At 40.0% G+C, this 17,067-nt stretch overlaps 1 pseudogene; it reads right to left on the bottom strand.

Annotated features, from left to right (window-relative positions):
- The window catches only part of LOC129495468 (dnaJ homolog subfamily A member 1-like), a 34,618-nt pseudogene extending 19,547 nt beyond the window's left edge, over window positions 1–15,071 (bottom strand).
- Between the last annotated feature and the right edge of the window lie 1,996 nt (window positions 15,072–17,067).

Here is a 17,067-nt window from a genome sequence, read left to right on the forward strand (position 1 = left end):
AACCAAACTCGAAAACCAGTATGTACCCAATGGATCAGGCTTTTCAAAGAACCATGTCTCAAAAAACAGAGCTTTTGATTTCTCAAAATCATCTCTGAAGTCCCATCTTGAAATACATAAATCAACAAATTGAATTTTAATGGAAAATCAAGGGTGTTTTTCAAAAGGGCTCTTGAATGAAGCTTTGAAAAATATGAAGGCAGAGAATTATCAGCTTGTTGTAATGGCATTGACTTGACTCTGATGTTTTATTTTTAAGTAAGAAAGGATATGGCATCAAGGACAAATGAAGAAAGCAGCTTATTTACACACAGAACTGGGTCTTCCCACATTTTCCCCCCTCTGGGGACTTTCCTGTAAGTCTGATGAACCACCTGGCCGAGCACCAGCCCCTAATATCATAATGACATCCACTTGAGGGGAGTTGTAGGTGTCTCTTTATACCTGTCATTCTATGTTTATCTTTTAATGATAAACCAGTAAAATGGAAGACGAGGCCACCGTGTTATATAGCACATTCCATACAATGTTGCTATAGATTTCTTCCCATTCATTTTATAATATTAAAAATATAAAAACAAATGGATCTCATGTACAGTAAACCTTTGCAAAGCAATTTTGTGAGACATGCTGTGTTATTATTCCCATATACAAGTGGAGGATCTGAAGGTGTGGTGTTGGATGGGCAGCTGGTGTTGCAGTTAATGGCAGGGGTGTTCCTCAGGGGTGGGTATAGCTACAAATCACGTGTGGATCCTGCCTCATTGCCCTGCTGCTCATGCTAATCCGTATAAGAAAAAGGACAAAGGCAGAATGAAAATTGTATAATTTCATACTAAGAGGAGCTTTCCTGTCAGTAGGAAAGATTGAAGAAATAAGTCAACAAGCAGGAGGAATTGAGAGTAACTGGTAACATGCCAGAAAATTAAAATGGCAGATCTTTTTAGAGTGTATAGGACCTTACATTTATGATTGTTCCTCTACATTTCATTCTTTTGTGTGTTCTCTCAGTGTGGAAAAAAGGTATCCTCTGTAGCTTGTTTTTTCCTACATTGGATGATTACAAAGAATAAGTAGTTATTGAGAAAGAAAGTTATTTTTCAGCTAAGGCTATGTGGATGTGTCATAATGAATAAAAGGCCTTATTAAATCTTAAATTTAAAAAGATAATTGAGTAACATGTCATGTATTATTCCTTAATTTTGAGTATATGTGTTTCACTCTTGACCCTGGGAATATTTAAACCCTCTGTGTACAGAGAGGATGAAAAAAAGAAACTTAACCTGTCCTGTTACACCCACAGTCACTTCTTGAGTCTGACTTGGTTTCATCCACACCATGGCCTGAAACCTTCACTTTTTGGTTCTCAGGATAGTTCTGCTTATGGTGTGGGTGTATTTGTACGTTTACATAAAGACTTCAAAATTTCCCTGAATTTGGGGTGCCATACAGTAGTGATTTTGTTTTATATATAAAACAAAATTGAATTTGGTCCCGTCTCCTGATGGGATTCTCCTGATACCTGTTATTGAAACACATTATATTCTTGTTTTAATAACATATGATGTTACTTTTTTTAATTTTTATTTTTTTAAATTTTTATTTATTTATTTATTTTTATTTATGATAGTCACACACAGAGAGAGAGAGAGGCAGAGACATAGGGAGAGGGAGAAGCAGGCTCCATGCACTGGGAGCCCGACGTGGGATTCGATCCCGGGTCTCCAGGATCGCGCCCTGGGCCAAAGGCAGGCGCCAAACCGCTGCGCCACCCAGGGATCCCACATATGATGTTACTTGATTGAAACTAAAAAAAAAAAAATTACTAAGGTTGTGTGTGAAAATTCTTTGGTTTCTAAGTGTCAACCCCTCTGCAGGGTTTTATGTGAAAATCTCAGCGTGCTGGTTTTGTAGCACTTAGTTTCCATGGATTAAGGGCTTCTGTTTGGAGCCCTCTACCCTGTGTAAGGCCAACTTGTGTGTTTGCCTTTCCTGCTCGGCCTGGGGTTTTCCTGTGGGTTATGCTCATCTCACGCATATGGGTGGAAGAGCCACCAGACGTATGAGATCCCTGTCTGTACTCAGGGTGAAGGAGGGACGATGTAGGGTTTGCATTGCACTCTACCTGGTCCGCCTCTGCCGGGATTTCATGCTAAAGACAGAGGTGGAACCCAATGGATATCATGATACACTTTCAATTTACACATTTTCCAAGAGTCTCCTCCTTCTGTTCTTTAGCTGTAATCTCTTTATATCATTCCATTAAACGGTGACTTCACTTCGTCTGCAGCTTCAACATTGGAAATGCGTTTTCACTTCCACTGCTGTATATTCACCTCTTTTGGGTGTACTTACCTTATTAAATATGCTATGTCTTAGATATTTTTCTACTACTGATTTTCTATAACTTACTGGTTTTTTCATCATCCACTTGTTTCATGTGGCCCTTTATTCCTCATTTCTTATTTTTTTCAAGATTTTATTTATTTATTCATGAGAGACACACAGAAAGAGAGAGAAATAGAGACACAGGCAGAGGGAGAAGCAGGCTCCATGCAGGGAGCCCGATGTGGGACTCGATCCCGGGACTGCAGGAACATGCCCTGAGCCGAAGGCAGTGCTAAACCACTGAGCCCTCATTTCTTATTTTTAATTTATTCTAGAAGTATTTAGTTATTTTGCATTTCAAAACTTTTCTGTTTCTTTAAATGTATTTGACTTGTTTCTATATTCCTAATTTTTTCCTTTACATTTGATGAGGCTTTTTATCTTTCTTATTTTAGAGGAATCATCCATATTTCTTTGATTTTCTCCATATTTTATACTCAGCTTTCAGAATTTTTCATTCATGTTCTCAAACTTTTAGGTTATTTTTCAATACTTTTGTTTCAATTGTTATACTTATTTTAAACAATCTATTTCTTTCTCTTTTCTTAAATAAAAATGGTATATTTAAAGATAAAGGCAGTAAAGAAGTGTGGCTGCAGAGAAGCTAGCACTTGGGGAGGGTTCAACTGCAAAGGGAGGTAACTGGGGACTTTTTCCCTTTTTATCTATCCTCCAAAGTGATTCCTCCCACTTCCCTATATAGATCTTTTCTCTTTTCTGATATCAATGTGCTGGACATTTCTTTGGGATGCTCAGACTCATAGGCTCATTATCCTATTTAGGATGTTTGTGATATTTACAAACAGTATGCACATGTGAACTTTCAGTGTAGCGTTGTTCTTTGAATTTGAGCATGATTTCATTTGTGGGACAAAAATAGTTTGAAAAGTATGTTTTATGACAAAATAGGTTTGGGGCAGACTCTGTTGACAGTATTTGCAATGGCAGGAAGTGAAAATAAGCAAGACCTACACTTAATAATAGGGTAAATCCTTCTTGCAAGGACTTGAGGTGAATTTGGAGAATGACCAGCAGGTACTAGGTTTCCTGATCAATAATACCTGAGACTCACAGGATGTGCGCTGTGTTTCCTAAGAGGTAACAGCGATTCAGTATTCACTTATTCAGTGCTTGTGGTGACTTTATAGAACATCATTACTGTGAATAACAAGAATGGGCTGTATATTTAGAAGACACATGGGACGCCTGGGCGGCTTGGTTAAACTGCCTTCAGTTCAGGTCATGACATCAGTGTCCTGGGATCGAGCCCTGTGTCGGGCTCTGCTTGGTGGTGAGTCTGCTTCTTCCTCTCCCTGTCTGCATGCTCTCTCTTTCTCTGTCTTAAATAAATAAATAAATAAATAAATAAATAAATAAATAAATAAATAAATAAAATCTTAAAAAAAGAGGATGCGGCATAGAAGGGTGTGCCCAAGGCTTCTAGCAATATTTCTACAGTGTGTAGTCCCCTATATGCTTGTCTTGGTTTTATCCACATTCATTTTTAGCTCATCTTAAAAACTTTCATCCTGCAGTAGCTTTCCTCAGCTACTCCCTGGAGTTCTACAGGGCCGACAAACCCTGACCAGGACTAGACTTATTCCTGATAGAGATCTCTAGCCATGTCTCTATTGGATAGGTCCACTGATAGAACAATCCAAGACTATCACATTGGTTATTTAAAAAAAAAAAATAGAAAAAAAAAAAACTAAGAAAAAATGCTCCTTTCCTGAATTGATTTTCTGGCATTGGTCTTTCTGAGAATCCTGAGAGGTGACAAAAAGTTTTTATGTTCCACTGGTCTCTCTAGAATAAACACAGAAAGTCATTCTGCAAAGTTTAAAAGTCCCTAGGCAATCCAGACCACAGTGAACTTAGGGCATAAAGATTTTTTTTTTTTAACTTAAACAGTTCCTTTGAGTTTTCCTCTCAAGTTTGCTTGACTTTGAGGACTCAGTAAAAGAGAATCAGAGACCTGGGTTATGCTTCTCCACTAATCTTCATCCTCACTGATTGGAGTTCCCCTAAAAACAGTAACATTTCCCCTCCATCTTTAGAGTGTCCTCAGCAATTTCCTCATTGCCACCTGCCCCATGGCAGACCATGAGACTTCTCACCTGCTTGAATTGCCCTTGACTTCTGCTCTAAGACTTTTATTTGATTTAGGAATTATCTAGACTCTCCTACTCTCAGCTGTCTGATAGGCGATCCCTTGTTTTATAGTGAGTGAACTTGGCCCATCAGATATAATGATGACAAATGACAGATGACAAAATGCTGAGTGGCAAGACCAGCCATGATGTTCTTTCACATCTGACAGATTTTCCAGATTTAGTCTTTCAATGATTAATACTCTTTCCTAGAATACAGCTAGTTCTTGTCCCAAAACAGAAACTCAAAAAATAAAATAAAATAAAATAAAATAAAATAAAATAAAATAAAATAAAATAAATAAAAAAATAAAAAAATAAAACAAACAAACAAACAAACAAAAAAAACAAACAAAACAGAAACTCAGAGCATGGAATGAAACAAAACCAAAAATTTACTTAGCATATTCAAGGCTTCAGACTGATGCCCTTCTACTCCCCACCCCGTGCAATCATTAGGGAATTAGCAGAACAGTCGTTGATTATTTTACTCTCTGTCAAATACCCAGATTCCTGGCTCTTTTGATAAATATCTGCTTCTCCTAGGCTTGATTTCCCTGAAGGCTGATCATAATCTGTTTCAATATTTCAATTATTCCTGACTCCTTGGATATCTGGACATATTTGGATAATCTCTTAAGCTTTACTTACTCATTATCTAACAGTTTAGTAAAATACAGGAGTGCTTGAATTGGTAGGGGGATTATCAATGTGTTACTTTCCCTCTTTGAGCAAGAAGAAAATTGCTTCCCCAAGGGCAATTCCAGAATGCAAATACCAGTTGCAAATTTCTTTTCTTGGGGAAGAGTTCTTATTTTGGCTATTTCTTGGCTATCTCATAGATCCAGGGTGAAGAAAAACCTTTCATTGGTAATCAGGTACTTTCTGCTGTTTCAGGGTTAAACTGTACAGATAAATCAGGGTCTTTCATATGTAATAAAGACTTCTACAGACTGAAGCTCTGGGAATCCATATTGACTTGTTTGTCCTCTGAAACCCTATTGATTATAAACTTATGAAAACCTTGAAAATGGTCAGTTCTCTGAGAGGCCAAAGTATAGGAAATATGTATTTATACTAGATGAGTAAAATGAATGATAAAATTATTATTTAAAAATGCTTTACTGTTTTGACTTTACAATTTAAAGGATGTCACTAAAGAAGCATCAAGGAATTTTCAAGTTTGTTGAGTAACTTCTTTAGGAAATTAGATGTTAGGAAAAATGATCAATTAATTAAGCTAGAACTTACAAAATTGTTTTGGTAACTATCGGAGAATTTCCTGTTTGAGATTCTATTTTTCTGATAATTGTCATGGAACGTGAATATTGCATCACGAAATTGCTTCTTATTCTTATAATTAAAAAGAGAAAAATTATAAACTATTTTTGACAATTTCAGAACTGTAATATGATTGCTACAGTACCTTTGGCTGTCTAATACTCTATCTTGCCAAATTAAAGATTTAAGATGTAAAATGAGTTAAAAGACTCTACTGTAAGGTCTATAGGAATTCCAGTAGGATAAATGGTTATTCTCAAAATTTATACACACATATGACAAGAGGTGCCATGCCACTGAGTTATGCAATCTGTTTCAGTATTGATTTCTTATGTTTTATTTTGTGCTTTTGGTAAAACCAATTTTCAAGAGCATATTACTAAGGCATATTGGTTTCTTCATGTCTGCAGCAAGGACGAGGGTCAACTATCTGTGTATGTGTGTGTGTTAACATATATATGGAATAATTTATTTGTATACAAGTTTTCATGAAATTTGCATGAATTTTAGAGAAGTCCAAGAGGTAGCCTAAAAATAAAGTCATTGGACAGCCCTTCTTTGGGTGACAGTTGGGGAATGAAGTGTAACATGGAATAAAATCTAACTAAAGGAGTTTAGTAAGTAGTGAAAAGGAATGGAGACTTCATTACCAACAGTAAGAGAGTTTCTGCAGAGTTCAGTAATCGATCATTGTTTCATTGGCTGGAAATACTGTATGAGTGGAACACAAGGAGCTTTATAATGACATTGAGTTATTAATTCTTCTTACAAATCCCTTATGCTAACACTGTCTCAATAATTAGAGCAATCAAGATGGTCATCTGATCTGATTACACTCTATTCTTCTTATGCAACTTCAGTTTCTTTGTTTCTTTCTTTGTTTCCTCCTTTCTTTTTTAAGAGACTTCGAACATATGATTTATTCATGCTAAAGGAATAATAATAGTACACTGAATTTTATAGCACTTGAGACTATATTGCAGAGAAATGCCACATGTAATTTTATCTTCACAACAAAGATCTTTGGAAAATAGGTCAGGAGTTAGCATTTTATTTAAAAATATTATTTAAATGTTTAAGTGGCCCATGTGTGATCATGACTGTTCATGTGGTGTTTTTGCCCCCATGATGACATTGCCCCTGGGTAACCACCATTAACAGTTTTCCATCAATTGTTTCTTAATTTTTCTAAAAACAGATATTAATGATGGACCTCAGTATTTACAAATAGCGTATATATTTGTACAGATACATGTATGCATATATTTTGATACAGGTTTTTTTATTTCTTTATTTACTTACAGACTTGGATTGTGCTGTGTATTTTGTACTACGACTTGCATAGAGACCTGACTTGTTAAGGCCATCTCTATGAACTGGAACATATACCTACAGCTTAATTTTTAAAAGTTTCATTCTTTTGCAGAGATGTCCCTAATTCATATAACTAATTGTTCCTCTACTGATACTTATGCTGTTTCTATTTTATTATTATGAAAACGCTACATATATTTCTGTACATTTATCTGTTTCTATATCATTTTTAGGACGTTTTGTTGTTTACCTATTCTAGTGGTTTTGTCAGATTTGATTCTTGGAAGTGAGATTTTTAAATCTTTTACAGTCAAACTTTGAGAGCTACTATGATGCCATCTATCCCTCAAATGTCATACTATTTTGTCCTCCCAAAGACATTCTACAAACATTTACATTGCTCCACGCTTCTGTTGATATGAGCTGCAATCAATCTCTAAAATTTGATTCAGTCTGTATTCTGTTGTTTGTTTTGGATTTTTTCTGATTACTAATGAGTGTGAGCAGCTTTTCAAATTTTTAAAAATCATTTGTGTTTTCATTGTTTTGGTTTACCTATGAATATTCCTTGCTTATTATTTCATCTTTCCCCCTTCTGTAGTAGTTCATAGTAGTTGCTTAGGTATTCAGAATGTTACATTTTTGTCTTCTGTATGTGTCTTAAGTATTTTCTTGTATGTTTTTGCTTATTATTTAACTTTGATTATCATGCTTTTGTTACACTGAAGTTTTTATTTTTATTTTTTATTTTTTTAAATTCTTTTAATTTTTTTATTTATTTATGATAGTCACAGAGAGATATAGAGAGGCAGAGACAGAGGCAGAGGGAGAAGCAGGCTCCATGCACCGGGAGCCCGACGTGGGATTCGATCCCGAGTCTCCAGGATCGCGCCCTGGGCCAAAGGCAAGCGCCAAACCGCTGCGCCACCCAGGGATCCCCACACTAAAGTTTTTAAATGTATGATACTTAAATTATTTTGGCGATCAAATTTTTTCCCTTTCATCTGTGTACTTTGTGCACTGTTGGAAAATTATTTTTTTATGACACAAATGATGAATATGTTATCTACGTTTTCTTCTGTCATTTTTAGAGTTTAAATCTTCAAACTATTGGGAATAAATTTTTATGTTTGGCATAAGGTATTGATCTAACTTTATCTTTGTACTAATGTATAGTCCATTGTCCTAATAGCACTTATTGAATTATTTCCCCATTGGGGTAAAGTGCCACTGTTATCATATGCTTAGTTTCTTCTTCAATTCTAGACTTTTCCTAGATTTTTAGTATGTTTCATTGGGATAGTTGCTAATTTCTGCCCTGACTTTAGACTTTAAAAATTGTACATCTTGGGCATCTGGGTGGCTTTGTTGGTTAAGCATCTGCCTTCAGCTCAGGTCATGATCTTGGGGTCCTGGGATCCATTCCCTCATCGGGCTCCCTGCTCAGTGAGAAGTCTGCTTTTCCCTCTGCTGCTCACCCCTGCTAGTGCTCTCTCTCTCAAATAAATAAATCTTAAAAAAAAAATCTACATTTTTAAATAAATTAAAAACAGATTCCTGCCATATACCAACCCCCTCCGGCCCCCATGTTTGGCTAGCTTTGCAGATGTTATCTCTTAGGAATATTTTAGAATCAACAAGTTACTCACCCTAAAACAATCCTGTTGGGATATCAAGTGGGCCTAAATCAACTCTATCATTTAATGTTGATGATTATCACATAGTTTTGCTTATTTCTAAGGATGTGACCCTGATTACAAGGAAAATTTCATGCTCATCATGTTATCTTTATTAATATATTTTCTGTTTATTTACTTTTTCATTTTATGGATTAAAAATATTTAGAGTTTTAAATTTTTTGACATGAGCTTTTACATAAAGAATGAGGTGTATGGACCTTAGGCTTTTTTTCTTTCAAAGTGGATAACAAGTTTTTTGAGTCACATTTATTGTATACTCAGTCATTTCCTCACCATTTTGAATGGAGATCTAGAACTTTAATCAGGACTGCACAAAAGATGATTCCTCCAAGATGACTCCAACTCATGTAGCCAAGTACTCAAGTAGCCATGGAATCAGGTTTCCCAGGCTCTACCCTAAGTTGCATTTTTCCTCTTAGTGTTTGAATAACTGAGTCAGCCTGTCAGGGGCCTGAAAGAGGCATGAGCATGCCAGAGTCTCTCTCTATATATGTTTTAAAGAACCTCCATGTATGTATTTTTGCCATTGTGGATGGACAGACTGGGGGGTGGGTTGCATGCAGCACCTCTGAAGGAGATTTTACTGTCATTTATCTGAAAGAGCTTCAGAAAGGAAAGATTTTTGTTCTTAGTTATGGGCAGAACAAACATCTCAATATTACTTGATATTATATCATTTATCTTTGATCTTGGCACAAACACATCTTTGTTCTTGTTGCACACTTTCCCACCAACCCAAAGCTTGTCAGTTGGTTTGTTTTCTGGAAGTATGTAATGCTGTTTATGAGGCCACCAAGAGGCGAGGCAACTTACAAATAATATATTGCATCAAATATAAAGAAAACCCTATTTTTAAAAATTAGGATGAATGATGAATGGCAACACCTGCACTTGAAATTTTCCAGAGTAAAATAATACTTCATAATCTATGGAAAAGACCAGAATTCTCAAAAGTATTGTCTAGGTAAGAATGACACCTAAATTTCAATGGAAGTGTTTTAGGTTAGTCAGATGGAAAAGCTCCAGGCATTTACATTCTGATTAAGAAAAATTGAGAATGAAATATAAGTAATCCTTGGGGAAACAAAACCAGAAACAATTGCATCCATTTCACACATTTGGATTACCTAAAATAGGGGAAAATAGCAAATGTGTATAATGGCAGAATCAGGATTCTAAAAATGTACTCACTAGGCAGGAGTGACACAATGGCTCTCGCAGAATGAAAGCTGATTAGGACAGAAGTGCGTTCTATGGAACAGCACGTGTACACGGTGAGGGAGGGAAGAGTCACTAGTAGAGATGAACAGGATTTGTGATGATGTTATTGGTGTCAGAGCTGCTCCAATATACATAGGTAACCAGTGGTTTTACTTAATGGCCCCTGGAGCCCGACATGTGAAGGTGGAAGGTTTGCTCCTGTTGCCTTAGGATGCTCACCAGCTCCTCAGAGCCTCACGGGTGTGATAATACGTAGCTGCCAGGTTGTCATTCCAAGTGAGATAGATTTCCTTCATGGCCAAGCCAACATAGAGCCACCTGTATTCACTGCCTCTCTGTTTCTTCCTTCCAGATCCACTAAGGTTGCCACCGTTGCTCTTGTCAAGGCCCCGTGACCTCCACATTGTTACATCCCATGCCAATTCTCAGGCTCCTGAGCTTGGGCAGCATTTGGCACAGCTGATCATTCTTTACTCCTTGAAACACGGTCTTCATCTGGCTTCACACACTGCTTTACCTCCTGGCTTCTGGGCCTTTCTTCCTCAGGCTCCAATGAGTTTTCTCCTCACTTCCCTCCCTCCTAGATGGTGGAGCACTCAGGGGTTAGTGTGATTTCTTCAGTCTCGAAGCTTTACATACCATCCAGGTGCAGATGACCCTAAATTTAAATCTCCAACCTCGCCTCTCTCCGGAGTGCCAGATTGCATACCTCACTTCTCTTTTGGAATCTCCTTCTAGATAAGCACCTGAAAGTTTGTCCAAAAATGGAGTTCCCATTTAACCCCACGAAGCCTTCTCTTTCTTCAGTCTTCCTCAGGTCAGTAAATGGCGATCCCACCTTTCCAACTATTTGAAATAAAACCTTTGGGCTCATCCTTTACTCTTGTGTGTCGTTCAGAGACCATGTTCTATCCATCTGGAAGTTCTGTTGACTACCTTATAAATCTCTTCCGAATGGAAGTACTTCTCATCGTCTGCTCTGCTAATGCCCTGGTCACATCCTCCAGCAGATGTTGCCTGTGTTATTCAAAGAGTCTCCAAACTGGCTTTTCTGCATCTGGCCTCATCTCCTCTTCAGAATGCATTCAGCACAACAGCCAGAGGGACCCCGTGGAAACATGTCAGCTCATGCAACTTACCTGCCCCAAACCCTCTCCGTCCATTTCCTCCAGAATAATTGCACTACTGCTTACCTAGCAGCCTGCTCACCCCTTGCTCATCTATTCTTTCCCTGTCTTACACTCTCCACTCCAGTAACACTGGCTGCTTGGTATTCCTCAAGTGTGCCTGCAACACGTGCTCCTACGTTAGGGTCTCTTCCTTTGCTATTCCTTATTCCTAGAACACCCTCCATCCGTGAAGTTGTCCGGAGACTTGGTTGTGACTTAGCAGAGCTACATTGGAGGGGATTCAACTATAGGGATACCTGAACTAATTGAATATATATAAGGCTCTTTCTGCTTTTGAGACTCTAACTTTATTAATTAGTGGAAGAAATTGACTGTATACTCTGTGACAATTACTGAGTTTCCACTAGATGCTGAACAGCTCAAATGTGCCTGGTTAAAATGGAAACATTTTATCTTGGATACAAGTAATTTTTAAGTGTGTTCTTTTGACAGTGAATACTTTTTAATGACTAACTTTGCTTGGAACTTCATCTCCAGTATGTAATGTAATACAATCGGATCTACTTAGGGTTTACAGCTGACAAACAGCTGTCTGCCCATACCCTTATAAGAGAGCAGATGTCCCCTGGGGGAGTACCTATAACAACCCCATGTTGAATGCTTTGGTCATCACCCATGGGGTGCTTTGGGATTTGTGAAGTGACTTGAGCTCTCATCATTTTAAGGCAGCTGACTCTGAGGAACCCAGGGCAATCTAGTTATTTAGGGGAGCAGGAAAACAGTTCAGCTTTATTTGAAAGAGCAGCATTATATTGTATATAAAGAATAGTGTCAGGGACATCTGGGTGGCTCAGCGGTTGAGCGCCTGCCTTCGGCCCAGGGTGTGATCCGGGGTTCTGGGATCGAGTCCCACGTCGGGCTCCCTGCAAGGAGCCTACTTCTCCCTCTGCCCGTGTCTCTGCCTCTCTCTGTATCTCTCATGAATAAATAAATAAAATCTTAAAAAAAAAAGAATAGTGTCGGAAAGAGTAAACTCTTGTGTGTGCAGAAGAATTCAGAGTACAATACTCCCCTTAAGAAAAACCCCAGAAGTCAGCACTGTCTAGTTGCTGGTTATCCCCATGTCTTGCATTTTGTAAGATTCAGCTACGAGTAGAAGAGCTGATTCATGGTAAGAATGATCATTGATTAGTGGTCTTTCATCCATTTCCTCCAACTGAGCTACAACAGTAAAATTTTTTTTTTTCAAAAGGGGATTTTCCAATATCTGTGGTGGAAATATAATGATCAACCTAAAATCTTTGAGAGGGTAATCACTTCTGAATGTAATGGAAAATACACGACCTTAAAACTTTTCTTTGGTTTTTATCAAGCAATTGTTACCCCAGTCAATATCCTGTCACTGTTAATTAGAAACCATTTGTGCCATGGCTGATTTGTCGCTCTGCAAAACTCCTACGGAGGGATGCAGGGCAGTCAGCGCCAGGCTCAAAAGGGAACAAAAGTCAGTTTTCAAAGGATCCAAAACACATTAAGTGGTGACCCAAGTTCTGCTCCCTCCATTATTGCTGTTAGGTCGGAAAGCTAATTAAAAATCTCTGCTGGCACAAATGTGTGTTCTAAAATATGTCATCCCTAAAAGATTGGCAGATTGAAACCACTGGGACAAGCCTTTGACTCGGCTTTGTTTTCATGTGTTCATTGATTCTGACCCTAAAAATGCTACAGTTCTGTCTTCATTGGACCCAAATGTGGCTGAGTAAATTTGATGTTAGCCTGGAAAAGTTTCTAATCATGTGGAAAAAGCCAGGAAGGCAATTACTGCCAGTCTCATTAATGGCTCAAGAAAAATTGAAATCATAACTGTGATTTAGCCAGTTACCTAATTATCTATTTTCAAATCCTATTTTTCTGAAGCCTCACAGAAAAGTCCTCAGTAATTTTTATCTTTGAAAGGTAAGCTTGATGGTCCATAAATGAAATTAAGAAGACCAGATATTTTGCGATTGATTTATGTAAATATGCCAGGGACCAAAATGGGAGAAGTTAATAAAATATGACACTGAAAAATAAAATGACTTTTAAAAAGCCCATCACTCTGTGATATAAATCACCGATTTTTTGGTAAATGGATTATAAGTACTGGTTTTGGTGAATTAACTATTGCTTCTGTATTTTCTCTCACAATGGCCCAATAAATTGTTTTGTTGAGGCAGACATTCAAGGACTGCATTAGATTGTTCAGGGAAACTGTATATGGTTCACAGTATCAATTACGGTATGTAATTATATTTGGAGACCCTTGGTAGCACTTAGACACAGTCTTGCTCTATTTGAAGATGCTAAAAATAGAAATTGTTGGTATAGTTCCTGCAGACTGCTGCATGAGCTACTCGATAATATGGGAGCTAGGGAGGCCACATCTGACAAAATGTGGGAGATGCTGAGGGAGTCTTAACTATAGGCTGACAAGAAAATGACTGTAGGTTGATTTCTAAAGATACGTGTGACTAATGCGTGTGCGAAGGGCCTTGGAAAGAAATACCATGCTCTGCCTCTCTGTGTTATTTGCAAGAAATAAGGAAAATAAATAAGGGAGAAAACAAAACCATACTCGTACTTTTATGAGGATCAGAAATTTCTCTCCATAAAAAATTGAGTGTGAAGTCAGTGCAGCATGGCAAAGGGAACTGGGTAGATTTGCTTGCATGTGTGTTGAAATCGTATGGATTTTTAATTAATTAATTTATTTGTTTACCTTAGGCACACAGTGAGAGAGAGAGAGGCAGAGACACAGGCAGAGGGAGAATCAGGCTCCATGCACCAGGAGCCCGATGTGGAACTGGATCCCGGGTCTCCAGGATTGCGCCCTGGGCCAAAGGCAGGCGCTAAACCGCTGCACCACCCAGGGATCCCTCGTATGGATTTTTAAAAAGGATTTTATTTATTTACTCATGAGAGACCCGGAGAGAGAGAGAGGCAGAGACACAGGCAGAGGGAGAAGCAGGGTCCTTGCAGGGAGCCCAGTGCAGGACTCGATCCCAGGACCCCAGGATCACGACCTGCGACGAAGGCAGCCGCTCAAGCGCTGAGGCTCCCGGATGCCCCGCATGGATGTGTGCAGCGGTGCGTGCGTGTAGAGGTGGACACCACCAAGGCAGAGGCCAGGGTGAATGATTTTTGAATACTTTTTATTGAAATTTGAATACTTTTTAAAGTATTTCCTCTGATTACTATATGAAGAGGAACCGCTGATTATTTGGCAAGGTTTTTTTTTTTTTTTTTTTGCATTTTTTGCATTTTTTTTTTTTTTTGCTGGGGGTGGGGGGGTGAGGATTCTAGGGTGCAGACCACCCTTGCACACCTTGAATAGCTCACGCCAGGGTTGTGCGCTCTGCCGCAAGGCGGGGACCTTGGCGCTGGGACCCAGGGGATGAGGACCGTCAGAGCTGGGGTAGCGGAGGCCCAGGGGGCACCGTGCATCGCGTGTGCCCGGCCCCCCAGGGCGCGTGTCCCAGGACATCAGTCCCTCCGCGGCATCTCGGCGGCCTCGCTGCTGCCCGGGATCGGGCCGTCGGTCGGGTTCGCTCCACTGGGTTGGGTTTCTGACTCTGACCCGCGACCTTCTTGTTTCCTCCAAGGTGATGTAGAAGCTCCTAGAACGTCTATGCACATGTGTAAGCGACGGGGTATTTTTGTGTCGAGATGTTGCTTTTTGTTGGCGACCTTGCTTACCCTTTTCCTGAGAAAATTAAAGCAGGCAGAAGGGAATTTCCACAGGTTCTCACCACCCCGGGTCCCCACTGGCCGGAGTGGCCCCCCCGCACCAGGCCGCCCCCCACTTCCAGCTCGGCCCGCACCCCCACTCCCGCTCCCCCCTGACCCATCGCCGCACCTGCAGGGGTGACCACACACGGAGCCACTCAGCCAAGCTTTGTTGATCAGAGAATCACACGTTAGAGAAAAAATGAGCTGCTTTTCCCACTTTGCACAGTGGTGCATCTGGGGTGCATTTTACATATTTTCCACTTGTGTGCCATCACTGTGAATAACGTACTCCTTTTCCATTGTTCCTAAAAGAATCAGGAATCCTTTAGGTAAAAACAAACAAAAAAACAGGAAATACCTTTATATTTATTCCATGTTATTTATTTTATATTTTATTACAACGTACATATTCAGCACCTAAAAATGTCTGCATTTTCTTGAAATATTTCCTTGGCATTTTAGATAGCTTTTTCCTTCTCCCTGCACAGCACAAATTCCCAAAGAAGCAACAACAGTAAAAACACAACACAAACAGAAGAGATGAGCCAGGAGTCGAAAAGCGCTTAGTTAGGAGTGCTGAGCAGTTAACAAGCCTGGTGTGTTCTGGGCCGCATTGCTCCCCGCTAGCGGCAGGTGCTGGGGTGCTGTGTGCCTGGGCCCCCACCTGCCAGGGCCCCTTCTCTGGGCGGTACAGCAGGCGTGCTTCCAGAGAAAACCAGAGAACAGGAACATTTGTCTACATTATTCAAATAAACACAACCCAAACCACCTCCCACCCTGGCTCATTTCTTTCCTCAAGGTAAAGCCAGCGTGCAGGAGAGTTAAGGTAGCCGAGATGATTCCACCCAAGCAAGCAGACAGAAAAACAGAGCAGCAGTAAGACATGGAGCAACGTGTTCATGTTTTCTTTCCTCTATACGAGGTCCAGGGAATATGTGCTTAATTTTGAAATAGGGGCAACTGCAGGTAATATTAATGGGAGCAAGAGCAAACCTATCTGTGGTGGTTACCACGCACAAGGTCTTGATCTGAAACTTTACAGGTTGGATCCTTGGGACAACCACTGTGTGTTTGTAGGAGGTGTGTTGGGGGCCTCTGGCTGGTATATTTTTTTTTTTTTTTATGATAGTCACAGAGAGAGAGAGAGGGGCAGAGACACAGGCAGAGGGAGAAGCAGGCTCCATGCACCGGGAGCCCGACGTGGGATTCGATCCCGGGTCTCCAGGATCGCGCCCTGGGCCAAAGGCAGGCGCCAAACCGCTGCGCCACCCAGGGATCCCTGGCTGGTATATTAAATCAAGAATATGCAGGTTAGGACTTGCTGAGTGAGGAGGCACAGGTCACCTGTATGGGGTTGGTGGGTAGCTCCCTCAGCATCTACACTCCCACTTTGGGGAGGTGAAAAAACCCCAAACTCTGGACCGATTTGAGTGTGAGCAGGGTTGTCATACCATAAATTGCCTAAGCAGCCATTCAGAACAGCAGTTTTCTCATCATACAGGAGTGCTGTTATTAATTGCATTTTACAGATGAAGGAAGCAGAGGCTCAGAAAGGTTAAGAGACTTCCTCTACTGATCAGCAGAGGTGGGACTTGAACTCTGGCCATCCAGCCCTAGCATCTGGGCCCTGGACCTCGGGAGCATGTGGTGTCCTCAGGGAGATCACCTTCCTCCCTCTTGCCTGGCTGTGCCCCCCGCCTCTGCGTTGTCTACACCTCTGGTGAAGTGTCTCCATGAGCTTGTCAAATTGGGTCTCACAGTTGGTCATCACGCTTCAAACATTCATCCTTTTCTTTCCGGATCTGCTTCTCAGACCTCACAGTAGGAAACCACCAGCTAACGTGGTAGGAGAGGTCATGAAGGACTCTCTTCCCTCCACATCCTTTTGCAGACAGTGCCTTTATTCTGAAGAGAGCTTCTGTTGAGCCAGAGTTGAGGAGTGAGGCTAGGGTAGTTGTGTGTGTGTGTGTGATTTTGCTGATTTTGAACCAAATATACTTAATATATAACCTGGTCTAAATTGGCTCACATAGGCCAATTAATTCTCTTAACCATCCATAGACATGTAGATTTACATGTCTTGCTGACAGGTAAATGGTTTTGGTAGGATATATA

This window comes from Nyctereutes procyonoides, unplaced genomic scaffold, assembly GCF_905146905.1.
Source record: "Nyctereutes procyonoides isolate TBG_1078 unplaced genomic scaffold, NYPRO_anot_genome, whole genome shotgun sequence".
Classification (NCBI taxonomy): Eukaryota; Metazoa; Chordata; class Mammalia; order Carnivora; family Canidae; genus Nyctereutes; species Nyctereutes procyonoides.